The sequence below is a fragment of the Natrix helvetica genome (genome assembly GCF_964273705.1).
Source record: "Natrix helvetica genome assembly, chromosome: 4".
NCBI lineage: Eukaryota > Metazoa > Chordata > Lepidosauria > Squamata > Natricidae > Natrix > Natrix helvetica.
The window spans coordinates 2,940,297-2,959,541 of NC_138550.1; the positions used below are offsets into that span (position 1 = coordinate 2,940,297).

The window sequence follows — 19,245 nt, forward strand, 5'->3', positions numbered from 1 at the left end:
CAATAAACCTCAGAAGGTTTTTCGGTAGCATTGCTCAGTCTTGGCAGGTATGGGCTCTTCAACTCCCAGAATTCCCCAGCCGCCATTATTCTCATTCCTACTTCAGCCTGTAAATTCATGGAGATCCCCAGGAAGTAGTGGGTGATCCTTTGGATTACTTAACCTACCTGTAAAAACAGTATTTTTCATTTTTGAAGCTGCCTGGGGAATCCTGGGAGTTGAAGTCCACCCTGCTTAAGAAGAAGAAGAAACACTGCTATGGGATCTGGGGTCATGGCGGCTGGGGAATTCTGGGAGTTGAAGTCCGCCCAGTTTATGTTTGCTGAGGGGAAGAACACTATGATGGGATCTGGAGTCATGGCGGCTGGGGAATTCTGGGAGTTGAAGTCCACCCAGTTTATGTTTGCTGAGGGGAAGAACACTATTATGGGATCTGGGGTCATGGCGGCTGGGGAATTCTGGGAGTTGAAGTCCACCCAGTTTATGTTTGCTGAGGGGAAGAACACTATGATGGGACCTGGGGTCATGGCGGCTGGGGAATTCTGGGAGTTGAAGTCCACCCAGTTTAAATTTGCTTTGAGGAAGAAATACTCCTATGGCATCTGGAGCCATGCTGGCATTGGGGAATTCTGGGAGTTGAAGTCCATCCGGCTTCACGTTGCCAAGGCTGAGAAACGCAGGGGTTTCCCCCCAGTTTTAAACCACTCGCAAGGATCAGCGAGAAGGAATGCAGGTTTGAGACCTTCGTCCTGCCCGGGTCCTCATGAAATGTGAGAATGCCGAATTCCAAAGACTCTCTTTTGTCTCCAGAGCTTATTGTTCAACAGCCCGGCTCCGATACTGCGAGAACAAAGGCCCGACTGGCGGAAAGGTCAGGCCTGGCCACAGGGCGAGCCATCGGACGTCAGTGGAAGAGGGAAAAAACAGGTGGATCAAACAGCTCCAAGCCCACTTAGGCTGGGGAGGAAAAAACTGGGGCAGCCGGATTGGGAGATTTCGAGGCAAATCTCTGCTTTCCAAACCGCAGAGGGTCTCCTGCAATGCAGAAAATCTTGCAATTTCCCCTTTTCAAGGACAGGCAGGTATTCGCTGCCGCTTCAACGGAGAAATAAAACTCTACGGATGAAGGGGAAGCCTTCAGGAAACCATCCAGTTGTCCCAAGGTCTTACGGCCACGATTGAGGCCGGAATTCCTATTAAGCGCCGGAGGACGCTTGTGAAGAGAGTTTCGTCCAATTTTTACAATGGTTTTGCCAGGATTTGTTAAGAAAACATCTAGTCCAGCCTTAGGCATGAAAGCCGGCTGGGTGACTTTGGGGCCAATCACTAGGAGATGGTGAGTTCTAGTTCCGCCTTAGGCATGAAAGCCAGCTAGGCCAATCACCAGGAGATGGGGAGTTCTAGTTCTAATTTAGGCAAGGACGCCACCTGGGTAATTTGGGGCCAATCATCAGGAGATGGTGAGTTCTAGTCCAGCCTTAGGCATGAAAACTAGTTTGTGTGATTTGGGATCAGTCACCAGGAGGCAGTGAGTTCTAGTCGTGCCTTAGGCCACCTGGGTGATTTGGGGCCAATCGCCAGGAGATGGTGAGTTCTAATCCCACCTTAGCCATGAAAACTGGCTGGGTGACTTTGGACCAATCCTAGGAGATGGTAAATTCTAGTTTCGCCTTAGTCACGAAAGCCAGCAGGATGACTTTGGGCCAATCCTTAGGAGACCGTGAGTTCCTGAATTCCTCAACCAGCATGTGTGGACTTCATTTCCCAGAATTCCCCAGCCTGAATGCAAGTTGAAGTCCCCACATCTTAAAACTGCTGAGGTGGCAAAACACTGGTGTAGAATGGATTCAGGTTACAGACAAGCAAACCCTGATGAAATCCTAGAAAAATTTGGTCCGTGTAAAAAACTGAGGGTGGAATCAATGATCTAAGGAGATGGGAGCCTCTTTTTTGTTGGATTTGTTCAAGCTGGATTTCCTCTGTCTGGGATCATTGGATGTGGGTTCCCGCCCTGAGAAAACGGGGTCAGATTAGATGACCTCAAGGATTTTTAAAAATAAAAATAAAAGAGATGATCTGAAGCATCTCTTCCATGCTGTTCAGAAAAAGAGATTAACTGACTGATCTGGGATACAGCTGGCATATTTACACACAGTGTAATATCCCAAATGTCAAATACTCTTTTAAAATCTACATATACCGACAAATCTTGGTGTTTTGGGGTTTGTTGTTTGTTTCACATCTGTTCATTGATCGGAATTGGAGTCCTGTGATCATGACAGTCCTCCAGTTTGCAAGAAATGATTTAAGTTCCCGTAATTGCCACCTTTTGCACAATATCCTGCTCATTTACTCCTTTCTTCAGAGACCAACGACAATACATAGAATGCCTAAGAAAGTACGGAGGTTAATTTCTATCCATTTCATTCATAATTAACCACCGTCAGGTTTTACATTTTCATTTTTATCTGATAAGGCAGCCAGAGAGGCTTAATAGCGAGACGAGTGGCCTATACATTTAATAAATAGATAAACAAAATACCTTTCACCTAATCAAACAACCACATCTGCCTAGCCCGGGTCCTTGGGGGTGTAGAAAGATGGAGTGTGTGATCCATGGAGTAGTACCAAAATGTTTGGAGGGATCAGATGGCAAAGCCATCAAAATATTTCATTGTCCAGAAAGTGCCAAAATGAAAAGAAAGTGCCAACCATTAGAGGCCAGCAAAGAGTTGTGATTTTCTGCCTGATTCTTTACCGCCACCTTGAGGACACCTGGTTATTGCAGCTTCCTTTTTTAAAAACTTTATTCAGGGAGTCCTCGACTTACAACCAGAATTGAGCCCAGCATTTCTGTTGCTAAGTGAAACACTTAAATGATGTTTGCTCCATTTTACGACAGTCCATGCCACTGTTGTTAAGTGAATCATTTCCATTGTTAGCAACAGGGTTGTTACGTGAATCTGGCTTCCCCATTGCTTTTGCTCGTCATAAGGTCGCAAAAGGGGGTCACATGACCCCAGGATACTCCAACTGTCATAAATATGAATCAGGGGTCAAGTGTCCGAGTTTTGATCACCTGACCACAGAGATGCTGCAACGGTCATAAGCGTGAAAAACAGTGACAAGTCACTTTTTTCAGCACCGTTGTAACTTACAACAGTCACTAAGCGAACTGTTGTAAATTGAGGACTATCTGTATTTCACATTATTTAACACTAAGCCTCCTCCCCAGTGTGAAAAATGGTCATAAGTGACTGTTTTCAGTGCTGTCGTAACTTCGAAGGGTCGCTAAATGAACTGTTCAAAGTTAAGGACTACCTGCACCAACATGGATGATCAGAAGGGGTCAGCAAAGAGTTTGAAAATTGGCTGTGCGTCTCTTTATTGCCATCTTGAGGACATCTGGATATTGCAGCTTCCATATTTCCTTTTTCCTCCCCTTTTAATTCATATTAGGCTCACTGGCATAGACTCTAATCGTTCCAAAAACCTTGGCGTAGTACTTTTGCCAGTGATTTTTCTCTCATTAAAAACAGCACCACTTTACTATGCTCGAAGTTCCTGAATCAAATTTTTTCCCCACTAAAGCAGGGTTTTTCAACGTTGGCAACTGGAAGATGGGTGGACTTCAACTCCCAGGATTCCCCAGGCAGCTTCAAAAATGAAAAATACTGTTTTTACAGGTAGGTTGAGTTATTCAAAGGATCACCCACTACTTCCGGGGGATCTCCGTGAATTTAGAGGCAAATTTCCAGGTCCTGCTGCTAAACTCCTCAACCATTGGTACCATGCTAAGCAAACAAGACAATTAAATCTAAATTTAAATAATCACAGAGGGCTGTCTGGGTATTAACCTAACCCAGTCAGGAATGCAATCCTTGTGTCATCACACAACGATGCAACCTTCACACCACTGAGAAACCCTTTGGGGGTGCTGTGTCTGGGGTGTTAGCCAAGGTTGTATGAATACTATTGTGGGTTCTGCCTGGGCCCTAATCACTCGACAAGGGATTGTATAACTGTGTGTTGCTATTTCTTCTCCTCCTCTTCCTCCTTCTCTTTCTTCTTCCCTCTTTTATTCATTAAGCATGAAACTAAGTCAAGTGAACATTTAAAAATTATTACAAATATCATTTCTTCTCCTCCTTCTTCTTCTTCTTCTTCTTCTTCTTCTTCTTCTTCTTCTTCTTCTTCTTCTTCTTCTTCTTCTTCTTCTTCTTCTTCTTCTTCTTCTCTTTCTTCCTCTCCTTCTCTTTCTGTAATAGGCAGGTGGCAACAGGCAGTCCTCAACTTAAGACCATAACGGAGCCCAAATTTTATGCTGCTGAGTGAGAAATTAAATCAGTCCCCTGGTACGACTTTTCTCGCCGTGTTTGTTAAGTGAATTCCTGCAATTCTTAAATTAGTAACTCCATTGTTAAACTGATCTGGTTTCCCCATTGACCTCGTCTGTCAAGGAGGTCGCAAAAGGGGACCGCATGACTCCGGGACTCCGGGACCGTCATAAATGTGATGAGCCCGTTGACAAGCATCGGAATGTCAATCTTGTGACCATGGGGATGCTGTGACCGTCATAAGTATGAAAGTTGGTCTTAAGTCACTGTTTTCAGTGCCATTGTAACTTTAGCTGTCACTATACAAATTGTTGTAAGCCAAGGACTCTGTATTTAGAAGCAGTCCTCGAGTTACGACCATAATGGGAAAGCATCATTACGGTCAGAAGTCAAGGACTGCTTCTAAATAAATACTTCTCCCCCATGGATTGAAGCGTGTCTTATTTTTTACAAGCTGTTATTCAGTCCTTTGGCTTTTATCGGGGATTATGTGGAATATGATGAAACCCAACACTCTGAGCTGGAGAAAAGGCTTAATTTAGTTAGGACTAATATTAGATGTCACTCATTAAATTGTTCGGCTATCAAAACCTTCAACCTGCCAGCAAACAGTTACACATTAAACTGAGATTTCTGTGAAATCCACCAACTCCCCCAAATACGAACAAATAATATAACTAGAATACCAGAATAAAAACGCTTTCAAAATCAGGGTTTTTTTTCCTCTTAAAATCATCCAGGAAGTTTTGAATATTTTAAATGTTTTAGAAAAGACAGTTGTAGATGTGGACAGCTCCAGATATTTCATATTAAAGTGTTAAGCATTTTGATATTTTTTTAAAGACAGCTAGAGATACGGCTGGGGGAATTCTGGACATCGAGTCCCTTCAAGATGCCAGATTTGAAAAACGCAGCTCTATAAACCCTTCAAAGAACAAGAAATGGGGAGTAATTTTTTTTCCCCAGATTAACTTTTCTCTTATAAAACAAAGCCCAGGAACTCTAAAATATTTTGACATATAACCAGACCTGAGCCCAAAATTTCCATTCTTAAGCAAGACGGATCTTAAGTGAGTTTCGTCCCATTTTACAGCCTTTCTTGCCACCGTTGTTAAGTGAATCACTGCAGTTGTTAAGTTAGTAAGAAAGTTGTTAAGTTGAATCTCGTGTCTCCGTCGACTTTCCTTGCCAGAAAGTCCCAAAATTGAACCACGTGACCCTGGGAACATCAAGCATTATAAATAGGAACCAATTGCCAAGCATCCAAATTTTGACCCCCTGACCATGACGGATGACGCTTGTAAGTGTGAAAAACGGTCGTAAGTCACATGTCATAAATCAGATTATAACATAAATCACAGTATAACAAAGATGATTAGGGGACTGGAGGCTAAAACATATGAAGAACCTTCCAATTATTCTGTTATTGGAACTGTAGTCTCTAAGTCACGTTGAGAGGTTGTCTTGGTAGTATATATTCTAGGGGCATTTGCAAGGCTTATATCCTAGATCAACCTTGGGCAGGTCCCAACCTATTTAAAGTCAGAGGTGAGAAAATGGATTCTAAAAATAGCAGGAAGGGGGGGTGAGTGGGAACCAGGGAAGGGAAGAGAGGACCGATCGAAAACGTACAGAGGATAACTGTCCATAAACTGTGCAAAAAGAAAAGCAGAATAAAATGTAAAACGGAGAGCAGAACAGCAGAGTTGGAAGGGAGCTTGGAGGTCATATAGTCCAACCCCCTGCTCAAGCAGGAGACCCTATATATCGTTTCAGACAAATGGCTGTTCAATCTCTGTCCAAGTTTGGAGATTAAGGTTAGATTAAGGTTCGGGGAGCAGATGATTTGGGGCAGGGGGCTCGGTGGCGCAGGGTCTGTGGAACTCTTTCTTGGGTTTTCCCTTGGGAGTGTGTGCTCCAACATTGGAAGTTTTTAAGAAGAGATTGGACAGCCCTTTGTGTGAAATGGTAGAGGGCTTCCTGCCTGAACAGAAGGTTGGACTAGAAGACCTCTGGGGTCCCTTTCCACTCTGTTATTATTCTGTTATAATAAATTTGACCTTATCCGCATTGGAAGAGCAGATGGAGAAAAGGAGAGAGCTGGTCAGAAGCACAAAATTGAAGCTCTGATTAGGGGAAAAAGTGTGGATTAAATTGGATGCTGATTGAAAGTGCCTTTTTTTTGCATGAAACAGGAAACAAAACCAAATTAGGATATGTGGGTTTGTTGATTAGAAACAATAGCAGATGAAAGAAAAACATAAAGTTGTGTAGTAGACATATATCCAGTGTTCAGTTTACATTTATATTTCCTTCTTTTTCCTGCACTTTTGGTTTCTTTCTTTCATTCCTTCAGCCCCCCCTCTCTCCTTCCTTCCCTTCCTCTTTCTGTCCTTCCTTCACCCTTTCTCCTTCGTTACTTTTTTCTTTCTTTCTTTCCTCCCCTCTTTCTTTTCCTTTCTCTCTCTTCTTCATTTTTTCTTTCTTTCCTTTCTTGCTTCCTTGTGTCATTCCTTCTTTCTTTTCTTCCTTTCCTCTTTTCTACCTCCTTCCTACCTCCTTCTCCTTTCTCTTTCTTTGTTTCCCTTCCTCCTTTCTTTTTCTTTCTTAATTTTCTTTCTTTTCTTCCTTCCTTCTTTCTCTACTCCCTCCCTCTTTCTTTCTTTCTTTCTTTCTTTCTTTCTTTCTTTCTTTCTTTCCTTACTTCCCTCCCTCTTTCTTTCTTTCTTTCCTTCTTTCTTGTTCTTTCTTTCTTTCCTTACTTCCCTTCCTCCCTCTTTCTTTCTTTCTCTCTTTCTTTCTTTCTCTTCCCTTCCTTCCCTCTCGTTCTTTCTTTCTTTCCCATTTCTTTCTTTTTCTCCCTCCCTCTCTCGCTTGCTTCCCTCTCTCCCTTTCCTTTCCTTTCCTTTCCATCTTCTCTTTCCCTTACTTGAAACACCAGCTCCTGTGAGTTTTCATCTTCCTCGCTGTAACTTTTAATGAAACTATTATCGAGGAAGCCCTGTGCCCCGAGACTGCCGGAATGCGCCCAGAGGCAATCCGAAGCACGGTCGCAACCGGTTGGCTTCAGCAATCTGTACACATCATAAACTGTGCCACCCACCCCCCAGCAACCCCCCCCACTTACCCTTCCAGGATTATTCCCGAGGTGCCTGTCTCTCACGTTGCTTGGCTCCTTTTGGGGTCCATCTTCAACCCCCCAACAGGAAGGCTGCCTTCATTCCCCTCCTCTGGACCTTCCTTGTTTTCTTCTAGAGATGTTGCTCCAGCCAAAGCTGCCTGAAATCAGCAGCCTCCACCGCAAGCAGTGTTGGTGGTGAAAGAGGAGAAGAAGAGGAAGGAGGAGGCGTGCCCGCTGGTGACTTCCCAGGGCCAACCCTTGCTTGGATGGCCCAGGAGGGAGGGCACCGGCTCCTTGCCGCTCACTCCCCCCCCCCTTCAACTCCAAAGCAAAGTCGGGACAAAACTTTTAACCCTTGGTCAGAGAAAGGAACATGAACCGAAGTCCAAAGTGACTCCTTGCTGCCCCCAGGTGTCCAAGCCCAGAATTGACACTCTTGTTCAACTCAAAGGTGATTTTTTTTTCAAGAGGGGACTGGACTTTCTGGTTTTTCTTTTGAAGAGGTTTCGCTTCTCATCCTAGAAGCTTCTTCAGCTCTGACTGGATGAAGGGATGAAAGGATTTCTACTCCTTGCAGACAGCTGGTCATTTGCATCCTTTTAGAGGGTCGTTGAGGCCACTTGGAGGTTTTACCTGTGTCCTTGGGGGTCCCCTGAGTGGTGCAGATGATCGTGGAGCCTTCTTGGAGCTGCCGAAAGGATTGTGTTGTGGAGCTGTGCTTTCAGCACTTCCAAGAAGGCTCCACACCCATTTGCACCACTCAGGGGACCCCGAGGACACAGGTAAAACCTCCAAGTGGCCTCAAAGACCCTCTAAAAGGATGCAAAGGACCAGCTGTCTGCAAGGAGTATCGATCCTTCCATCCCCCACCATTCAGTCAGAGCTGAAGAAGCTTCTTGGATGAGAAGCAAAAAGTCTTCGAAAGAAAAAAACCAGAAAGTCCAGTTGCCTCTTGACAAAAGCATTTTTGGGACAACCCTGACCTGGATGGCTTAGATTCTCCATAGATGTCTGTTATTCAATGTTTTCCAACTTTATCCAGTTTGAAATATATGAACTTCAACTCCCAGAATCCATCAGCCAGCTACGCTTCTCCTTTAAGACTTCTGGACTCCCTACAGATGGCTGAGGAATTCTGGGAGTTGAAGTCCACACACCCTTTAAAGTGGCCAAAATGGATAAATTACTGCTCTTATTCAAGGGGGCGAAAAAACCCCTAACCTTTGTAAGTTAAAAACAAAAAAACAAAATGAAAACTTCACCCCTTTCAGCTAGTTTTGCAAATCCTCCTGAAATTTTTCAGAATTTTAATAATAATAATAATAATAATAATAATAATAATAATAATAATAATAATAATAATAATTATTATTATTATTATTTATTAAATTTCTAGACCGCCCCCTCTCCCTGGAGGGACTCGGGGCGGTGTACAGGCATAAATGTAAAACATATAAACAATTTTCCCGGAATGTTTATTTATGAAATAAACTTACAAGCCCAATTGAGCCTAACATGTTCATTGTTATGAGGTTAAGGGAGTTACGTCTGATTTTACAACCTTTTTTTTTTTGCCAATGTTATTAAGCAAATCCATGTCATTATTAAGTCTATCAGGAGGTCATTAAGTAAGTTTAAAACACTATAGTTGCAGGAGTATCCAATCTTGGGCACTAAGACCCGGTGGGCTTCAACTCCCAGAATTCCCCAGCCAGCTGGGAGTTGAAGTCCATTGGGTCTTAAAGTGCCCAAAGTTGGGTACCTCTGCCATATTAATATTGATATTGGGTGGAGCCCGATTTTCTTCTTTTCGTGGCGTTTTAGCAAGCCCAAGCTCAACAGGAATCAACAGGAAGGAATGACTGAAAATGATTCACACCTTTTCTCATTCAGGAAAGAAAGCTTGCAATTTGTGAAACTTGCTTACTTAAGTCGTAAAGTTCCCAAGTTTGGACATCTTCTTTACGCTGTACCGTTCCAGACAAATGGCCATTCAGTCTCTTCTTAAAAGCCTCCCGTGATGGAGCAACCACAACTTCTAGAGGCAAGCAGTTCCACTGGCTAATTGTCACTCACTGTTAGGAAGTTTCTCCTTAGTTCCAGGTTGCATCTCTCCTTGATGAGTTTCCAACTGTTGCTTCTTGTTTGGCTTTCAGGGGGCTTTGGAGAATAGAATCATAGAAGAACAGAATTGGAAGATCATTCTAGTCCAGCCCGCTGGTCAAGCAGGAGACCGTAGCCCATTTCATGGGTGGTCCAATCTCTTCTTAAAAACCTCCATTGATGGAGCCCCCCCAACTTCTGGAGGCAAGAAGTTCCACTGGTTAATCGTTCTAACTATCAGGAAATTTCTGCTTAGTTCTAGTTTGGTTCTATAATTCTGTAATTATAATAATTCTATATATTTATAATTATACTGATATATATCTATATCTATATTATGTATCTATTTATATCTATATCTACCTAGCTACCTATCTATCTGTCATCTATCTATCATCTATCCATCTATCCATCCATCCCTATAGATCTATGTATCTAATCTATCTATCTATCTATCATCCACCCACCCACCCACCCATCCATCCCTATGTATGTATGTATGTATGTATGTATGTATGTATGTATGTATGTATTGTCAGGGGAAATTTCACCCTGAACTAATGAGGTCTAGAATCGACGACTTTTCCAAACAGCATATCTTCAAGAAAAACAAAAATAAAAACCCGAGAACAAGTTCTAATTAAAAACAAGCTTTAATACAAAAATAAGAAAATAGAAATAAAACAAATCTATCTAATTATTACATTTTGGCAAGAACAAATGTTGTCCACCTTCTTGGAAGACGAACAGAAGATCAAAGGGAAAGAAGTCTCTGGAATGTGTGATGTATGTATGAATCTATCTATCTATCTATCTATCTATCTATCTATCTATCTATCCATCCATCCATCCATCCATCCATCCATCCCTATCTATGTATCTGTATCTGTATCTGTATCTAATTATCTATCTGTCTATCATCCATACATCCATACATCCACCCACCCATCTATCCATCCAACCCTATCTATCTATCATCCATTCATCCATCCATCCACCCACCCACCCACCCACCCACCCACATCTATCTATCTATCTATCTATCTATCTATCTATCTATCTATCTATCTATCTATCTATCATCTATCTATCTATCTATCTATCTATCTATCTATCTATCTGTCTATCATTGTCTCCATCTCTCTCTCTGTTTCTCTCTCTCTCTTCATCCATTCACCCATGCATCCATCCATCCATCTACCAGTATCTATCATTCTCTCTCTGTGTGTGTCTCCCTCCCTCCTTCTCCCTCTCTCCCTCTCTCTCTCTTAGCTTAGCATTCGAACATTTGAAATGTAGAATTATGTTCTGAACATGTGTACCTAATTTTAATTTAAAAATTTTATGTTCTGCAGAGTGATTATACATCCGCACAAACAGACAAACATTCCGAAACGTGGAATGACAAATGGGTGGGCAAAACCCCACCCTTTATGTTCCTGAGTTAATTTTGGTTTATTTCAAGGATTCGAGTTGACTCCCATCTGCTCTGGGAATGAAGCTCCATTTCTGCGTCCTGGAACAAGCCCTGGAAAAACTGGTTCGGGAAATCCTTCAGCCTCCAAGGGAGATGATGTAGGCGTGGAATGGGTCACTTCACCTGTGGGATTACCTGAAAACATATCCGGCCCAGCCCAGTGTTCGGGATTGTAATTGTGGAACAATTAATTCTAGAGTACAGGAAAAGAAATTGTTTTGGGGGCATCAACAAGGGTGAAGCATTACAAGTTCAAAGAATAAAGCCAGCTAAAAATAGCACCTCTTCTGTTTTTTAGCAAGTTGGCATCCTAAAACTGGTATCAAGACTTTTGTCAAGCAATGACGGGGTGTTGTACAATCCAGGAAAATTATTTTGCTTAAGATTTGTCCATCATTAACTTTTTAACCTTGCCCCTTTAAGAAGGGTGGACTTCAACTCCCAGAATTCCCCAGGCAGCATAGCTGCCTGGGGAATTCTGGGAGCTGAAGTCCACCTGCCTTAAAGGGGCAAGGTTAAAAAATTAATGATGTATATTTGTTGTTTAGTTGCGAAGTTGTGTCCAACCCATCCCGACCCCATGGACCACGTTCCTCCAGGCCTTCCTGTCCTCTACCATCCTCTGGAGTCCATTGAAGCTCACACCGACTGCTTCAGTGACTCCATCCAGCCACCTCATTCTCTGTCGTTCCCTTCTTCTTTTGCCCTCAGTCTTTCCCAGCATGAGGCTCTTCTCCAGGGAGTCCTTCCTTCTCCTTAGGTGGCCAAAGACTTTGAGTTTCCTCTTCAGGATCTGGCCTTCTAAAGAGCAGTCAGGATTGATCTCCTCTAGGACTGACCGGTTGGATGGCCTTGCAGTCCAAGGGACTCAATGCAGGAGTCTTCTTCTCCAGCACCAGAGTTCAAAGGCCTCCATTCTTTGGCCCTCAGCCTTCCTTATGGTCCAATATATTAGACATCTCCAAACTTAGCAACATTAAGTCTTGTGGACTTCAACTCCCAGAATCCCCTAGCCAGCCATGATTGCTGGCTGGGGAATTCTGGGAGTTGAAATCCACAAGTCCTACAGTTGCCAAGTTTGAAAACCGCTTGATCTATGGTGCCAAGATGGAGTGTCTCTTATTTTCCCAAGCATTTTAAGGACTCTATTTCTCTGTAGAGAGCAATAGGGATGCGAAGTTTCTTTGATTCCCTTAAAAAAAAATCATCAAAATTCAGATGCTTGATGAGTTATTCATATTTATGACGGTTGCAGTGTCCCTGGGGTGACGGGATCGCCTTTTGCAACTTCCTGACAAGCAAAGACAAGGGGGAAGGCAGATTCATTTAACAGCTATGTTGCTAACTGAACAACAGCCATGATTCACTTAAGAACGGTGGCAAGAAACGTCATAGAATGGGGCAAAGCTCGCTTAGCACCCGTCTCGCTTAGCAAACAGAAATGTCAGGCTCACTTGTGGTCGTAAGTCAAAGTTAGGAAACGGCTGGGCTTCTAGAACTGGTTAAAAACAAAACCATTTAAGAGGATCTTAGATTTATCGGTGTTGCCATCTGGGGAAGGTGCGGCGAAAAAAACATCTGGAGCTTCTATCACCTGATATGCAGCTGCCTTGTGACTTTTTTAATCCCCCAAATGGAGCAAAATGCCTTTTCACAACCCCAAAAGGATGCATGCTACTTGTGCTTTTGCTTAAATCAAAGAGGGAAACAACTTAGAAATAAAGAGAGATTTCCTGACAGTTAGACCCTGAGTCAGTGGAACAGCTGGCCACCGGAAGTTGTGAATGCTCCAACACTGGAGGTTTTCCAAAAGACATTGGACTCGAATTATGACCACAAGTGAGCCCAAAATTTCTGTTGCTAAGTGAAACATTTGCTCAGTGAGTTTTACCCCATTTTACGACCTTTCTTGCCGCTGTTGTTAAGTGAATCATTGCAGCTGTTAAGACAGTAACATGGTTGTTAAATAAATCGGGCTTCCCCATTAACTTTGCTGGCCAGAAGGTCGCAAAAGGGGGAAATCACATGATCCCAGGACACTAAACCATCATAAATATGAGTCGGTTGCCAAACATGTGAATTTTAATCATGGGACCAAGGAGAGGCTGCGTAAGTATGGAAAAATAGTCCTAAATCACATTTATCAGCGCTGTTGTAACTTTGAACGGTCACTAAATCAACTTGTGCAAGTCAAGGACCACCTGTATTGGAATGGGATGGTATCGGGACTCCTGCCCAGGTCGGGGGGGGGGGGGGAATCAGACTAGAAGACCTCAGAGGTCCCTTCCAGCCTTAGGATTCTATTTCTATAATATTCTGATTTTACGTATTTATTTATTTTTGCATCCACTTTGACAGATCTTAGTGAGTGGGATGTTTCCCTCCCACCCACCCTCCAATCAGAGAAAAGCAAACTTTGCCAAACTTTCTTGCCTTCATCACGTTCCACACAACAGGAAAAATTAACAAAAAAAATTGAATTGATGGAGAAATGGTGTGAAAGTTCTTTAAAAACAAGCATGCAAAGTGAGGAAGGAATTCCAGCCCTGGATTTTGCACATCTGTAGGACTGCTGATTTTTTTTTTCTTGGGCAATGGATAAAAGACCGGTGTGTGTCTGTGTCCCCAACGACAACAAGAAATAAGAAAAAGTGGGAGAGGAGGGAAAAAAAACCTTTGTAGCAATGAGAACAAAACTACGGGGCGGGGAGAAGCCTGCAGAAGTGAAAGTGATTGTGTGAACGTTGTTGTTTCTTCAAAGAAAAGGGAAGTTTGTGCTGGCGGTTTAAATGAATTGTGGTTTGAAACACGAGGACTCTTCAAGAGCAATTCAAGAGCAATTCAAAAACAAGAGCAATTCAAAAACAACTCAAGAAGCTTGGGAAATTTTGAAAAATGAGATTACAAAAGCTCAGTCTAGCACAATACCAATGAAGAAGAAAAATAACAGCTCCCAAAAGAAACCAGCATGGCTGCATAAAGAACTCTCTGACAAATTGAAAGACAAAAAAGATAAGTATAAAAAGTGGAAAGTGGGGGGGGGGGGGGGCATAACTAAGGCAGAATATCAGCAAATAGCCCGAGCCTGTAAAGATGAAGTGAGGAAAGCTAAGGCTCACAATGAAGAAAGGCTTGCCACAAAAGTAAAAAATAACAAAAAAAAGCTTCTTCCAACATGTTAAAAACAAGAAAAAGGTTAAGGAAACAATTGGTCCATTGATGGGAGAAAGTGGCAAGAAGGTGACAAGCAACAGGGAGAAAGCAGAACTATTTAACTCATGTTTTGCATCTGTCTTTACACAAAGGGATAAAACAGTCCAATCTATCAAAAACAGCATCAGATTAGGAACACAAGTTGAAATAGGAAAGAAAATGGTAAGTGAGCACCTGTCTACCCTAGACAAGTTCAAATCACCAGGACCGGATGGATTACACCCCAGGGTTCTGAAGGAACTGGCAGACGAGATCTCAGAACCACTGAACTATATCTTTCAGAGATCCTGGAACACTAGAAGACCTCTAAGGACCCTTCCAACTGTAGGGTTCTATTCTATTCCATTTTGCATTTTTTTCTATTCTATTCTGCATTTTTTTCTATTCTATTCTATTCTATTCTGCATTTTTATTCAATTTTATTTTATTCTGCATTTTTTCTATTCTATTCTGCATTTTTTCTTCTATTCTATTCTGAATTTTTCTATTCTATTCTATTCTGCATTTTTATTCTGTTCTATTTCGGTCTATTCTATTCTGCACTTTTGTCTATTCTATCCTATCCTATCCTATCCTATCCTATCCTATCCTATCCTATCTTATCCTATCCTACCCATACATCCCTGCGACCAATCCGCTCGCACAGAGAGGGCCTCCTCCAGGTGCCGTCCACCAGACAGTGTCGAGGGGCGGCGCCTAGGAGTAGAGCCTTCTCTGTGGCGGGCCCAGCCCTGTGGAATGACCTCCCTCCGGATATTAGGAATACCTCTGACCTCCGCTCCTTTCGTGTAAAGCTCAAGACCCACCTATTTCAAGTTGCTGGCCTGGCTCAACTTTGATCCAACTATATCGCTCCTGACGGGTTTTTTATTTGGGGTATTTTAATTGCATTCAATTTATTTAGGGGTTTTTAAACATTGTGTTTTTACTTGTTTTTATCTATCAGTTCACCTCCTCCTTGTATATGTCGTGTATATGTCTTGGTATATGTTTTGTTATATGTATGTCGATATATTTATTTCCTATGTTTTGTTGTACGCCGCCCCAAGTCCTTCGGGAGAGGGTGCGGCTAAGAAATAAATATTTATTATTTATTATTATTATTATCCTATTCCATTCCCTATTCTATTCATTTAAATTCTGTTCTATTCTACACTCTTTTCTATTCCATTCCATTCCATATTTTCTATTCTATTCTATTCTATTCTATTCCTTCCATTCCATTCTCTATTCTATTCTATTCATTTTTTTCTCTATTCTATTCATTTAAATTCTGTTCTATTCTGCTCTTTTTTCTATTCCATTCCATATTTTCTATTCTATTCTATTCTATTCTATTCTATTCTATTCTACCTGGAATTAAGGAGAAACCTCCTGACATTGAGGACAATTAATCAGAAGTTGCCTCTCGAAGCTGTGAGTGCTCCATCACTGGACGTCCTTAAGAGGAGATTGGATAACTGTTTGTCTGGAATGGTCTAGACCGGGTCTCCTGCTTGAGCAGGGGGTTGGACTAGAAGACCTCCAGGGTCCCTTCCGTATTTTTGACGGTCGCAGTGGGGTCACACCCTCCCGTTTTGCGACCTTTTTTTTAATACATGTATTTTTATTTTTTATTTTTAAAACAAACACAACACATCCTTCTTTACATACTGTGTAAAGTGTATCAGTTGGTCACAAAAAGGCTTTCATGCATCTCTTCCACAGTCAACAAACATAATTCATATTAACTCAAGTATTTTAACTCAGATATTTATACATGTTACCATCATCATACCTCCATTTTCATTTGACTATAATTGTTTAAACGTCCTTCATCATAAAATATACCAAGATTTAATACATAACCACATACTGGCATTTCATTTACTATTTCTAAAATCCTCCAATAACACCGAATCCTTATGTCCTATTCTAGTTAAACATCCATAATATTTAATAACAAAGTTTTCTAATCCTTCTTTCCAAATCACTGTTTATAATTTACATCCAGTTTCCTTATATTGTAAACACACACACACACACACACACATACATACATACATACATACATACATATATATATATACATGTTGTTATCATTATCCCTCCTTTATTTAACTATATCCTGCATCATAACATTTTCCCCCTAATAATCAAGACTTAACTGAATCTAACTTAGTTCTTTTTTTATTAACTTTTATATATAATCCAAAAGGATTTCTAATCTTCCTTTCATAGGTACCATTCAATATTCATATCCAACAATTACTTATTATAACACTACACATTGTATACATTATTATCATTATCAATTATTTATTTAACTATATCTATTGTCACTAAATTTCACTAACTAGTTTTAAATTATACCATCTATCAATCTGTATCTTTCCAGTAGCAAAACAGTCTCATGTCTTCTGCCATTTGTGGTGTCAGTCCTCTAATCATCTCCTTAATCAACTTTGTATGGACTCCTCTTAGCAACTCCTTGCTTATAAAATCTCTCATGTAATTTCGATACCCTTCTTCTGCTTCCTTAATCAGCTTATCTTTGATTGTTGGTAGTGTTATCAATGATATTTCTAATAAAATTTTAGAAGAACACCCACAGTAATGAAAGAGGAGAATTTTACTCCATAGGTTATAAAGAATAATAAAAGGAAAAAAAATAGAAGAAGAAAACTTAATCCATTCATTTTAAAAGGCTTGCATAAATTCCATCCATGAAGATAGCATTTAAAAAGTAAGATAACCCACTGTCCAAAACCATTCCAAACTTAATTCGGCCACTTATTTCTTCTGTTCTCCAATTTAAATTAATTTTAAGTTTTTTATAGGCAGTCTCTTTTAAAACGGTAAATAGTCCTGAGTCCTTTTGGAGAAGGGCGGCATATAAATCCAAATAAACCTAAACCTAAAACCTAAAAATTCCTCACCAGCTAGAAACACTTTCTCTTTCCGTGTCCTTCTGTTTTGGAGCCGCCCCGACTTCATCAGCCTAATGGCTAGATTTTTTGTCGCTGGCTTGAAGAACTTCTCTTGGATTGATCACGGACTTTGCAATGTCCCTGAGATCAGCAAGACGTATTCTTCCTGTTCACCGTCTCTACGGGACGGTTTAGGTCCATTTGGACCACCCAGCGGCAAAAGTATTGACGGCGATCTCAGAACATTGAGATCGCACGTCGTCTCGTCGTGACATTGGCTCCTCCTCCTCCCCTTTTGTGACCTTCTGACCAGCGAGGTCCATAGGAAGCCAGGTCCCCTTCACAACTGTGTGGCTAATTTAACTACGCAAGCGATTCGCTGAACAGCTGTGGCAAGAAAGTCCGTATCATGGGGCCAATCTCGTTTAAGAACTGTCCCGCTTAGCAACACAGATACTGTGGACTCCATCATAGTCCTACGTCGAGGACTACCTGTACAGAGGCACATGAGGAAAGGCTTCCTGGATTCCACATGGCATGTCGACATTTAGGAATTTTGGCACCATTGCCAGCAATTTCCTCAAATTGCATCATGGCCTATTTGATCTGATGGTGCAATAACTATCCTGTCTCGGAAGAATGAGTCTGTGCGCATATTGTTCATTAAATTAAGGAGTGGAGGAGCCGTGCAAAAGTGGCTTTTCCCAGCTTGCAGCTTGAGATCAAGTCCAGTATCTCTTCCCATCAGTTGAACAACATTGGGTTGTTTTAGCTGGTAGGCTCTCTGGGGGTGTGGATGGGCAGAATGGAGGTTGTAGTCCTCTCAATGAGTGGTCAAGGGTGCTCTTGGAAATGGGATTATTCTGCAGAGCCAGCTGCAGAGCGTGAGATAGCAACCTATGAGTTGGTATATACTAGCCACCAGTATATAGAGAGAAAACCCAACTCCATTCTAGCGCTGCTGATGTTACCTAGTTTGGTCATGAAACATCTGCAAGAAAACGAACCAGGTTCAGAGAGCATCAAGGATCCCACAACCCTTCTCCTCCTCCTCCTCTTTCTCTCTGCGAATCCTACCTCCTCCTAACACTGATGATGTTTCCTAGTTGGGTCATGAAACATCTGCAAGAAAACAACCAAGCTCAGAGAGCACCAAGAACCCCAGAGCAAGCTACGTCCTGCAAGGAACTTTACTGTCTGCTGTCCTGCTTTAAAGGATCCCCCTTTTTGTCACGGGATGATGGGAAGCAGAGTCAGTTCTATTTTGCACTAATTTAGAGCAGAATGAATCTTTCTTGAAAACAGAGAAACAAATAAGAAAGATGATTAGGAGACTGGAGGCTAAAACATATGAAGAACGGTTGCAGGATCTGGGTATGTCTAGTTTGATGAAAGAAGGACTAGGGGAGACAGGATAGCACCTTCCAATATCTCAGGGGTTGCCACAAAGAAGAGGGAGTCAAGCTATTCTCCAAAGCCCCTGACAGTAGAACAAGAAGCAATGGGTGGAAACTAATCAAGGAGAGAAGCAACTTAGAACTGAGGAGAAATTAGAACAATTAATCAGTGAAGTTGCTCCAGAAGTTGTGAATGCTCCAACACTGGAAGTTTTAAAGAAGATGTTGGATAACCATTTGTGTGCAATGGTATAGGGTTTCCTGCCTGAGCAGGGGGTTGGACTAGAAGACCTCCAAGGTCCCTTCCAGTCCTAGGATTCTGAGATTCTCTTTCATATCCATCTGCAGGTGAATTCCTAAAGAGGGTGAAGAAGACGTTTTCTAAACTAGTTAGAGATACCAGCTTGCCACCTGGTGACTAAATCGATGTTTGTTCTTCTTGACAACGATGGCAGAAGTGGTTTTTCCTGGCCTTCTTCCAGATTGTGTTTTCGGACGTCTCAATTCAACTGGCCACCTTTGATGGTCTCCATAATGGACTTGACCCTGTTGACTTTATCCAACATCTGCCAAACTCTGTGAGGTGCTGCCATCTGGTGGAGCCCTGGTGATATTACCTGCCCAGGTTCTTAAAAGATTTATTTACAACAGCATGCTTATTTATTTAATGCATGCTTATTTATCTCAC

The 19,245-nt window shown here is 41.8% G+C and overlaps 2 protein-coding genes across 2 annotated transcripts in view; both read right to left on the reverse strand.

The window, feature by feature from the left end:
* P2RY2 (purinergic receptor P2Y2) overlaps positions 1-7,656 on the reverse strand; it is a 29,528-nt gene extending 21,872 nt beyond the window's left edge. Inside the window, exon 1 of the mRNA XM_081952866.1 lies at positions 7,465-7,656. The gene's annotated coding sequence lies outside the window, so the exon portion shown is untranslated. The remainder of the gene's footprint in view (positions 1-7,464) is intronic.
* The window catches only part of RELT (RELT TNF receptor), a 483,787-nt gene that overhangs the window by 320,029 nt on the left and 144,513 nt on the right, over positions 1-19,245 (reverse strand). The window lies entirely within an intron of this gene.